Genomic DNA, 12299 nt, shown 5'->3' on the forward strand with positions numbered 1-12299 from the left:
TGAAAGTGAGACATAAGGAGATCGGCTTTCCAACGGACCAAGAAGATCGAACGGTGGGTGCTTATTAGGTTAGATTTTTCATGTTTTGATGATGGGTCAAGTGAAGCCTACTGATTGATGGTATGGATCTCACTTTGGACCATAGGTGTGGCCGATGGCCCACCTTGATCCTCATGATCATTCCATGATGGAGCCATTCTCCATGGACCCCATCATGATGTTTATTTTCCTTACATGAAAAGAGGTCATCTAGACCGTCCATTTTAGGTGGAGAAGGAATCTCCACCGTTGATCTTTAATTTGGTGGGCCCACATGTATTGGGACCCCCTTGATGTATGATTGAATGCTTGAAAAGGAGGGCCCATAGTGTCGAGGTCCCTCCATCACACCTCTCTCTCTCTCTCTCTCTCTCTCTCTCTCTCTCTCTCTCTCCCTCCCTCCCTCTCTCCCTCTCCCTTTCTCTTTCATTTTTTTCCTATCTTATGTGATGATGTGGTTGTGTGGCCCACTCGGATGGACCCCACCTTGGTGTATGTCTTATCCATACCGTCCATGCATATGGTGGCCCACCTGGACAGCACGTCTGAAGGTGGTGCCCACATTAATATGTGTTGTATCCAAAAACCGTCCAGCATCCCTGGACGCTGGACTTCAATGAAGTGTGAATTGACGGGCGGTGTACTGTCCAGAGAATATATATATATATATATATCCGTTGGATTTAAGAAAAATTGGGTGGACCGCTCATACAGGCCCCACCTTGATGTATGTTTTTAATCCAAGTCGTCCATCCCTTTCCCCAGACCATTTTAGGTGTTGAGCCGAAAAATGGGGCCAATCCGACTTTCGGGCGGGCCATAGCATAGCAAACAGCGTGTTTACCGTTAAAATACCCCTTGTCGTTTCTATACATCAAAATATATCGGATATTAGGCTTGTTTGGCTTGTCCTGAGCTATGGGAACCAGTGGGCGGGGTGGATTCTTCCTATGCAGGCCCCGCGCATGAAAAACCACGAAAACACACGATTTCAACTAAAAAAATAATATATGCAGCAGATGCTGCTGCTGTCAGAGGACGCGCAGGCAGTGCCTGCTGCATTTAGGCGGACGGATAGTAGGACCCACGGTCCCAGCCGTGGGCCCCACCATGATGTATGTTCAACATCCACTCTGTGCATTCGGTAGGCCCCTTCCTGAAGTGGACCCCCTCCAAAAATCAGCCATTTACCATGGCTCAGGTGGCCCACATAACAGGAAATAGTGGGATTGAATGGCTGCCATTGAAACCCTTTTTAGGTTGTCTCAGAGTTTTGGATTAATATGAAATTTGTTTTTCCTCTACATCAGGGTATCTGTGACCTTATCAACAACTTGGATTGTAGAAGGACATTAAGGTGGGCCCCACGTGGGACCCACTAATGTGTGTATTGTACCCCACACCGTCCGTGGGACGACTGGTGTACCTCAATCCAGCGCATAGCTGCTGGAGTGGCATCACCAAGCTCTGTGGGTCCACCTGTATCATCCACGCCTCCTAGTTATGGGACCCACCGTGATGCATGTGCTGCATCCAAACCGTTCAACCATTTTAAAAGCTCATTTTATGGCATGAGCTAAAGAATGAGACAGATCTAGGATCAAGTGGACCACCCAGCAAAAAGGTAGTGGGGATTGAGCTTCTGCCATTGAAACTCTTTAGTTGTCACAAAAGCTTGGATCATTAGGAAATTTTCTTTCCTCTTAATCCAAGTCTGTGTGACCTTATGACCAGATTGGATAGAAAATAAATGTTATGATGGGCCTTGAGAATTTAATGGTGGAATTCATTACCCCCCTCTGTTATTTGGAGTGCAGTCCAGTTGATCTTTTAATATGATTCATTTATATATATATACACACACACATATGGATATACTTGTGGCCGTCCGTTGAGACCCATTTGATATACATGAGGCCATGTGATTAGGCTCATTTTGATGTATTTTAAGGGCCCATGGGTCAAGACCCATTGTGATGTATTAGGGCCCATGGGTTGAGGCCCATTGTGATGTATAAGGGCCCGTGGGTTGAGGCCCATTATGCTGTATTTAGAGCCCATGGGTTAAGGCCCATTGTGATGCATTAGGGCCCATGGGTTGAGGCCCATTTGATGTATTTGAGGCCCATGGGTCGAGGCGCAATGGGATGCATACAAGGTATATTGCATTATGTGATTCCATCATGGTTTATGTAATGACATTTATGGCAGGCCATGCCTTTGGAGCAATGTTGGTTTGACGTCCACATTATAAGAATAATGTTGGTTAAATGTCCGCATTATAACTCTCCCTAAGGCCCATTGAGAGGCCCATACTTGTTGTGTGTAGGCCATCAAGGCTCATCTACATTGTGTGGATAGTTCATCACCATATAAAATGCTTAGTATAACTCCATGATTCATGCATACACATCATATGTATGCCCGATATGAGGAATGTTTGATCATAGCATACGCCATTGGGCAAACTATTTACGGGACTCCTTATGAGACGGAGTGCCCACATTATCGCGCCGTACGTGCAAGATTACTGCATGACTGGATAGTGTGACTTATGCATCTCACATACATGTGACTTGATCATTGTACGCCCTAATGACATCAGGGTCGTGGCCTCCACAGGCACATCGTGGATGGCTAAATGAGAAAACAAAAATACTTGGTTCTAGCACTGTGGGCACTTAGGATATCTTTGAAAGTCCTAGAATCCTCCGAGGCCAAGAGATGCTCCAACATCTAGACCGAGTGAAATATGAGTGCCGGTGCCTATATCATGAGGCCGTGTCTCCCACTGTGTCATGGTCGGTTGGAATGGATGTGGCCTTATCTGCCCGAGTGAGGGGGCTATAGGCTAGGCTGAGTATAACCAGCTCGTAAATGGGTCCGCTATCGACGAGCCGAGTAGGTATTGACAGACTTCTGGCTAGGCGGATAGTGAGGTCTCTCTCACTCACTGGGCTGTGCAGCTAGGGAGGAGGCAGTCGGTGTGAAGTGTAATAGACCCCGGTGATTTCTCCAGAGAGCAACCGTACTGATATGTGGACTTATTGAGCAGGAATTGCATATCCATTCATTCATTCATTCACCATTCACTTGGGCTAGTGGTATGTAACTATTTGTTATGTGTACCTTTGCATTGCCAGGATTTCGGTTGGGCGCGCGACTAACCTGAGATCAGGAGTTTACCACATGGAGTCGGACTATCTAAATTTAGGTAAGGGACTAGTTTGGATAGAAGTCCCTTGTGGTGGACCCTGTAGCCTATGATACTACGTACTATCATCCTGACTTCGCATTCCAGTATGGTCATTTCATTCGCACTGCATATTACATTGCATCTATAGTCTTAGCATTTTGAGTTACTATGTTTTTTGCACTTATATGGCCTAGATGAGGTTAATGGGATTCGTGGCTCGTCAGGATTTGCATATTGCATTACATCCTCAGCATTTGTTATTGTCTTATTATGTTTTGCATCGCATAGCCTTTGTACGGCTGATAGACTCATGAACTTACCAGTATATTTCCGCTTACTCTGATATCGTATGATTCATGATCTTGTTAGTATTTCCGCTTATTCTGATGATGTATGATTTATGGGCTTTATGGTATACTTAGCACTTATCTTGTGCACACACTTTCACCACCCTCTAAGCTTTTGTAAGCTTATGTATGATAGATGCCTGCAGGTGGTGTTAGGTTGCAGCAGCGTTGAGCTTGGAGCGTGCAGCTGTCCTTTGGAGCTTTGATTTCGATATATGTATTTCCTTTTCAGCATTGTATTCAAATGATTATATTAGTGGATATGTGATGATGGTGTTGACTTTATGATTTGGGTATACGTATGGTTATGCTTCTTATGAGACAAATGTACATTGGAAAATCCTCCTTGTAGGATCTCAGGATCGAAACCTGGCGATGTACGCCGGGGGCCGAGAATGGGGTACTACGGAGGCTGTCGGCACCGGGTTCGGCGATCGGGATTCTTGTGAATTCGATTTTCGGGTTTGAGGTATGACATGAGTTCTTTTGAAGTTGAGGGGACTAATGTAGAGTGGGTCACGGACAGTTTCATGGCCAAGATGGATCAGAAAAGGCCCGGTCGACGACAGAAGTGATCCAGACCGTCGGACCTTAGATCGGGTGTATCTCACAATCTGGAATGAGTTATCAAGTGTAAAATATATAATTTTGGGATAAAACGAGCTACTTTAGCCAACCAACCCTATTATACTGGGTTATGCAAGCCGGATTTGCAAAATACCCCCAGATTAACGGTCGTTTCCCTATTTTAATTTCCTTTTTACTATAAATAGTAATTTTTAGTTTCATTGTAAATCCATCGGGCTTTAGGAGTTGCGCCCAACGTGAAAAGAGCTTAGAATAATTAGGAGAATAGTTTGGTGAAGCTAAATAGGACACTTCTATTTTTGGCCGAAAACCTTGCGCACTAGTAGACATCACGACCGTCTATAAATAGTAAGTTTACTATTTATAGTAAGTTGCAAATTCTAAGAGTTTTAGTTCTAGTTTGCTTCTAATTTCACTCCCATTGCTTGGTATCCCTATTTAAAGGGTTTTGAACTTGTTTATTTCATTCATTAATCAAATTCGAATTTTATAGAATTTATTTTCTATTTTACTTGCTTTCTTTCTCGTGGATTCGAGAAGCCTCTGTGAGGAGTCCAAAGAAGATCCATGGATTCGGAACAGTTACCCTCTTAAGGGAGGCGGTACTCGACCTCATCATGTTCATCCCTACGTCAATAAGCTAGGTGCCATGCAGTGTGATATTTGTGAGAAATTCATTATGTCCATCCGTTTTGGTAGCTCATATCTTATATAGGAACGCAAAAATAGGGAGATCCAACTCAAGTGAGCCACATGACAAGAAACGTGGGGATTGAACGTTGAAACATTTGTGAAGCTATATATGTTGAGATTTGTGGTTTTTTGAAAAAAAATCAAATATTTAAAATTTCGGGATTTTGCCACCAAAATGTTTTTTGGAAATTTTGAATCGAAAAGTGCAGTGTATACTTTTGTCCCACATCGAAAATGAAAAGAAGAAAATTGTGGTTTATATGAGAATGTTTGTGTAGTATTCTTACACGAAGTTTTGGAGATTGTGACGCTTGAGTTGCGTGTTCGCGCGCACTCGGGCATGGGCATGGGCATGGGCAGTGGGCAGTGGGGCTATAGTAAATGCACTTTGCACGTGTGCATCGTGCCACAGAGGGGTCGCAAGATGGTGTGCTCGCGGTGTAAGTGGTCTAATATAAGCTTAAGTGCGATGAGTCTGAAATGAGATGGGGCTTTATAGGCGACTGAGAATGGTTGGGTTATTAATCCGAAATGGTCAGCCGTTTCTAAAAACGACTAGCTACATTGCAAGCTACAGTCCGAAAACAGAGGGGCCATGATGACCACCTAGCAACGGTCCACTCCCTGGTGCCTATATAAATTGTACTATTCCAGTCCAAATTTCATCATCTCAAAATCACATCTCTCCTCATCCATTAGATCCTAAAGATTGCATCTCCATTTTAGAATACTGTTAACACATTCTCATTTTGATTCTGCTAGAAGATTTGCTGCATTGAAATTGTTCTTAGATAAACCCTTTACCCATCAGCAATTTGATAAGGGAGCAAATCACGCTTTAAGGATAGCATATATTTTACGTGATTAAGCCTAGTGAAAGAAAATAATTAATTTTATTTTTCAGTATTTCCAACACATTTTTCCAACAACAGGAGCTTTGTATTAGGCTAGTATTTTTGCGTTTTCAGCTCATCCTAGTGGGAATGACCATGTGAACGGTTTGGACGGTATAAAAACATCATGGTGGACCTTGGAAAGATTTCAAGGGTAGGCATTTCCCTCCCCACCTTTTCCTAACGTACAGTCCACTTTAATTTTGGTTCTCCTTAATTTTGGGTCTTATTTTTTAACATGAGCTGGAAAAATGGATGGAAGGAGTGGATTTCTCACAAATACCATGGTGGGTCCCACCTAACGTTTTTTATTTTTTTTAAGAAAAAAAAAAATAAGAAAAAGAGAAAACTAATCACCTCCGCCACGTGCTAACTCAGAATGGGCCCCATCTTTTTCACTAACTTATAACCTGTGAAGGACATTCTGCAAATGGCAGGGCGGGCCCTTCCAAAAGAGCACTCGGCCAAAAAAGATGCCGATGCACTCAAATGACAAAGCCACACCAATTGAATTCGAAGAACCATCTATTCTGTTACTATACTGTTACTCGTTGTGTATATCTGGCCCGTATGACGGAGGATTGACGTAATTTTCAATTCATCTGATCTTGATGTTGGGGCCCACCGTTTACATGGTGTGGATGTCCTAAACAAGTGATACCTTGCAAGAAAGACGAGGTTGCATGCTTAGCGTGGAGTTAGCTGTAGGTGATTCCTGCTACAGCCGAAAGTGGTTGCAACCCATTATATCCCTCCCCATTTTAAAATTAATTTTTGTAGCCTGCTTTTTAGAGTTAGTGTTGGACGATGCTTAATTTACATTTAGCATTTGATTGAGAGCTTGTAAATGGAGGTAAACAAGAAATGGGATTGGAGGTAAATGAATTGGGAGTAAATGGCTTAGTTGTGTTTCCATGAAAGTAAATGAAATGCATTTGAAATCCAATGATTCCGTTTGTAGTAAATGGGAGAAATTGGGAGGTATTGAAAGATTTTAGTATATTCATAGGAGCATATGTAATATCCCATATTAGCTTTAATATTCTAAATTAGCGTACATATGTGATATCTAGGAAGTTGGGGTGTATTCTTGTGGACGTAAAAGAAGGTAATTGATAGTAAATGGAGGTTTAGGTGTGTTTGAATGGAAGTAAATGTATGAATATGAAATGAAATTGAAGCAAATGAGCATGTAAATGAAATTCTCTTAGAAATTCTCTGTAAGAGAGAAGATTTGAAAGTAAATGGAGTGAAATGTCTTTTCCAACTCCCTTGGAGAGTCACACGAGTGAAAAAAAAGTGGTCCACGTACATGTCCATCATATACATCATGCTAGTAATACTCTTAAACAATTCAATTATCGACTACATCACTAAAATCACACCGATAGCATAATCCAAATCATTCAAATGTTGTCCATTCAAATGAATGGTTAAAAAAACATTGGTAAGTAGCTTGTTTCTAATCCTTGTATTTGTGGCCCACCTGAGGCTCAAAATTTTCTAATTTTGTATAAAGTATATTTTTCAATGGGCTTATTGCAATCAATCTGCTAAATGTCACATATGTACAATAATATGGGATATCAAAGCTAATTTGGAATATTACTTTTGTTCTTGTGAATATATTGAAAATTTTCAATGCCTTTCATTTCTTTTCATTTACTCCCATCCAAACAGAATATTTGGATGTCAAATGCATATCATTTACTGTCATCCAAACACAACAAACTAAGCCATTTGCTCCCAATTCATTTATCTCCAATTCCATTTCTCATTTATCTCCATTTATAAGCTCCTAGTCAAGCTCTTAGTCAAGGGTTTAAATGATCCAAATTATTTTACAACCATGTAATACCACCATCTTCTTTTATACATTGATAAAAAATCTCATTAGTCACGATTTTAAAAGCAAGAGAAGAAAAACCCTTACAACACTATAGTAGCTTTGGGGCCCGCCATGTTGTATATGAAAGACTAGTCTCTTGACTCGGGACAAAGCTTGAATCGAGAAGAAGATCACCTTCTTCTCTAAGTACACAAAACTTGGAGTTCACAAGGTGATTTTTAAGCCCACAAGAAAATAAGAGAGATAATTTTAAATTTTTATTGAATAATATGTGTATATGATTTCTTGATTACACAACTAATAAAGAAAATCAAAATTCAAATTCAAAATTACCCAAAATAGAAATATTATTTTAAAGTCTAATTTTTTAGTTATAATAAAACTTTTTTAAAGTTTAATATGCCAAAAATACAAATGTCACTGAAGTGTTCCTAACATTATTATAAGCAATTTCTATATATATATATATATATATATATATATATATATATATATATATAAAGATGAAAATATTAAATATCTAAAATTACGGAGATGTATAAAAATTACTAAAATTAATAAATTTTTTCTAAAATAACAATTTTGAATTAGAAGTGTATGTTTTCTTACACGACCTGCCATGTGGGTTGGTTGACTTCAGAACCATTGTTACATAAAGTTTGATATATTGTGTGTTCCATGACGATGCTTGAATAAAAAAATTATGATTCTTTATGGTTAAAATTTTGAATGATAAAATTTTATATTCAAAATGAATTTCTTTGAACCATACGTGGGGCCCAATACATCATACCCTATATAGAAATACTTTCATTTTTGTTTGGACTTTTTTTTTTTATACAACCATATTAAGAATGCATTTGTACCACATCCTACATCATATTTGCATTATGTGGGAATCAAGAGTTGATATTTGAATCATGCATTAAAAAAAATAGTGTGGAAAATTCAGTGAGACTACAACAAGGAGGGCTATAAAATTGCTCCTTAAAGATATAAGTGTTGGACATAGGCCAGTGGGGCCCATTAGTGGGCAATCACTAGTGGGTGAGTCCCATGTGTTTAGGCCTCTTCTGGCCTATTCCTTTTAGTTGCATTTCTAATTCAAATTTGAATTTGGTTTTAGATGGGGAGATAGGGATAAGACCAGATAACTTTTGGCCTCATCTAAACTCATATCCTTTCCTATAAATAGGATAAGGCTATCTCGTCTAAACATATGAAAAATAACGAGAGTAAAAATGAGGAATAGTGGTACATATAAATTTGTTCATTTAGCTTGTCCTTGAGACAATCTAAACCATAGATCGTGATCCGGGGCCATCTATACCGTAGAATTAGAGGGGTGATTAGACCCATCTGCTCCAGTAGTGGATAGGTGAGCTGCTGGATCTGGACTGTTCATCTTCGGCTTTGTGAAGGTTCCATATCATGTAGACCGTCAGATCTTGAGGGCTCACACTTTCGCACTTCCTATCAGTGATATTAGAGCCTCAAGGCGGATCTCCAATTTAATATTTTCATCACGAAAGGTAAGTGGCTCTCTTTTTTTTAAACGGTGGATGTAATGTCATTTTCCTTTCTCGTTTTTTAGGCCATAGAGGCTTCTTCTCGTGGGCCAGATCCAAGCCGATCATTAGGCTTACTGAACCTTTTAGCCTAAATATTAAGGCAATCTGCTCATTAATTGGGCCACTAGCATTCGAAATGAATGGATGGTTAAAAAAAGGCCGTGTACATATGTGACACACCTTTAAGATGATTGAATTCAGGTAGCGACATGTAGATGGTAAGGCCCACTTGATGAGTAACTTGGATCTCACACACGGATTCATGTTGGCACGTGTGCTCATGTGAAGGTGTTGATTGTAAACATGTCAGGAGGGTTCGTTACCACCATTTTGTAAACATTGGAAAAAATTTGCGTCCTGCCCTCTCCGTGGACGGACTCCGGATAGGGGCTCTATGGGGCCCACCGTGACCTATAGATTTTATCCACATGTCCAACCACAGATGGTGCATTCGTGAGAATGCTCAGGATCTAACTATCAGGACTCAGACCCTTTTTCTGTTGAAAGTGAACAGTTAATGTATTTTCAAATCTGGACCGTTTATCAGTAACACAGAAATAATAGAATGTTTATGTCATTGAAGCCACATGTCCATGGCTATTCACCGTGGGACACTATAGACCAATGGTCTGGATTAGAAACCTTGCGATTCCCTGCCAGAGATATAAATGGGTGTAGATTGTGACGTGTGTATTACATTCAAACCCTTAAATAGATGCACCCTACCATGATGATCTGGCAACAAAAATTCTAACAAATCAAATCATAAGATGGTGTCCCACCATCCAGGTTGTCCCCATCAAATGGACCCATGTCAATGTTGGTCCACTCAAGCTTTTGATATGCTTTAATCTTGTGCTCACGCCTATAATGAGCTATCAGAACGGATGGATGGTGTAGATAAAATATACTTTGAGAATTAGTGATCTAGATATCATTAGTCATCGAAATAATCATCAACCATGATGATCAATGTTGATGATAGGATCCATCATCAACAATGATTATTAACAGTAATGATCGGATCCATCGTTAATGGACATGATCACTGGTGATGATAGAACTCTCTTGATATCTAAGCATTTTATATTTTTTAAAAATCCAATGATAATGCTTATATGTGTGACATAATTAGGCTTGATGTGATTATATCTAAGCCCATTTTTCATTGGAAAATAGAAAATTTAGTGCTAGAAGCTCCATATATATAAAGGTTGTGGATAACCTTAGTGGGAGTTAATTCTCCTCCACTAAATGATGCATGCAACCTATAATGGAAGGTTGCACGTTATACAAATATATTCTTATAAAAGCATCAAATTCATCTTTAAAAATAACTTGATTGATCTACACCGCCCATTCGAATATGTGGACTTTCAGATCTCATTAAGATGTGTTGACTACTTTTATACCATAAAATTTGGAATAACATGTAGAAACGTTGATGATTAGTGTCAATACCTTAGATCATAACTAAGTAGTAATACTTGATGCAATGTAGAGATGGCTACCAAAGCATTAATCGTTGAACAGCTTAAAGGACAATTATTCGACGGTAACAACTATGAAGACTGGTCCGGCGTGGTGCAAAGCCTTCTGGACAAGGATGACATATCACTGTGGACACTAAAAATCGGCGCCCACGCTGATTTATATGTTTTTGTTTTGATGGTGGGGGTGACTAGGCTGATTTCTAGATGTTGGAGTCGCTACTAGCTGATGAATCTTAGAATCCCGCGGTCAGCTAGAACCGAGGAATACGTAAGGTTGGAGAAATTCGAAGACTCTTCTACCTTAGGTTGACTCTTGGTCTGTGATTCGGCATTCCGAGTAAGGGACCTCGGTTATAGAGGGGGAAGGTGTTAGGCACCCTCTCTATCCATACAAATGTACGGTCTCTACTTCGTGTGATAGAATACTCTTAAGGGAAGATGAATGTGGTAAAGGTATGACTAGGAACATGTGGATTTCTGATGCGGCAAGATTCGAGTTTCGACAAGCCACAAAGCATACGTCTAACAACGTGTTTAGAAGGCGGATGTGATGATGCTCATGCAACAAGATAAAGAAAAGTAGACTAGACCACTAGGAATTTCTGATGTGACAGGATCCGTAGTACGGCAAGTTATAGAACATACGTTCGCTAGAAGTCTAGAGGAGCAGGGGGGTTAAAAAGGGAGTAGATATCATGATGGTATATGAGATGAGTGGATCTTTAGCTTTGGACTTAGATAGGCTAGAACATGGATTGAATCATGACCAACATGGGCTAGGCTAGAAGAGTCAAGAAGAAAGGCTAGGGGGTAGCTAAAGGATCAAATCTTGGGAGGCTTGAGAGATCCCTCCCTTTCTTCTTCTCCCTCTTTCTCTCACTCTCTTGGATGTGGAGATGCTTAAGGCGTTGTTATTGTTGAAAATGAGAGGAGGAGAGGGCTATTTATATCCTTCTCTAATGGCATTATGGTAATTGTGAGGTTTAAGAGGGGTAAAAGCTGAGGTGGCAAGTGGTGATTGGTTGAGGAGAGGGAAACGCCATGTGGCACACTCTCATTGGCTCTTGGACTTGGTAAAATGGTAAATAGGATCGGGTAGGGGGGTAATTCCTAGAGAAAGTTGACTTTCGGACGTTGTGCCAGCTGTTGCTCGGAGGACACATGCGTTCGGCGAGCGGAGGTAATCAGAGTACCGCCGGCGATAGTCCAACTACTGGCTGGGCCCGAACGTGCGGTCCTTGTGTAGCGTGTTGGTTTGTCCGATGGTCCTTTTTTCAATTTTTGGCTCGACCAGGTGTATTTCTAAGCTGACTTGGCTCGAATGGATCCTAAATTTGGGATTTTAGGCTAGGTTTGGCAGGTTCTAATGGTTTAGATTAGGGTTTTGGGTTCGGGTATGGTTAGGATTAAGGTTTCGGGTTCGGGTGGGGCTTAGATTAGGGTTTCAGGTTCGGGTAGGGTTTAGATTAGGGTTTTGGGTTCTAGTTGTCGATCATGGTCCATATTGTCCTTGTCTCTTCAAGATGTTAGCCTGGGTGGGGTAGCTACAGATGCCTCTCTTTGGCCCAGGTTGCGAGCAACCGAAGGCCAAAGCGAGTGGACACCCTACCCTTCTGGTCAGAAAAGATAG

Source organism: Magnolia sinica, chromosome 5 (assembly GCF_029962835.1).
Source record: "Magnolia sinica isolate HGM2019 chromosome 5, MsV1, whole genome shotgun sequence".
Taxonomy (NCBI): Eukaryota; Viridiplantae; Streptophyta; class Magnoliopsida; order Magnoliales; family Magnoliaceae; genus Magnolia; species Magnolia sinica.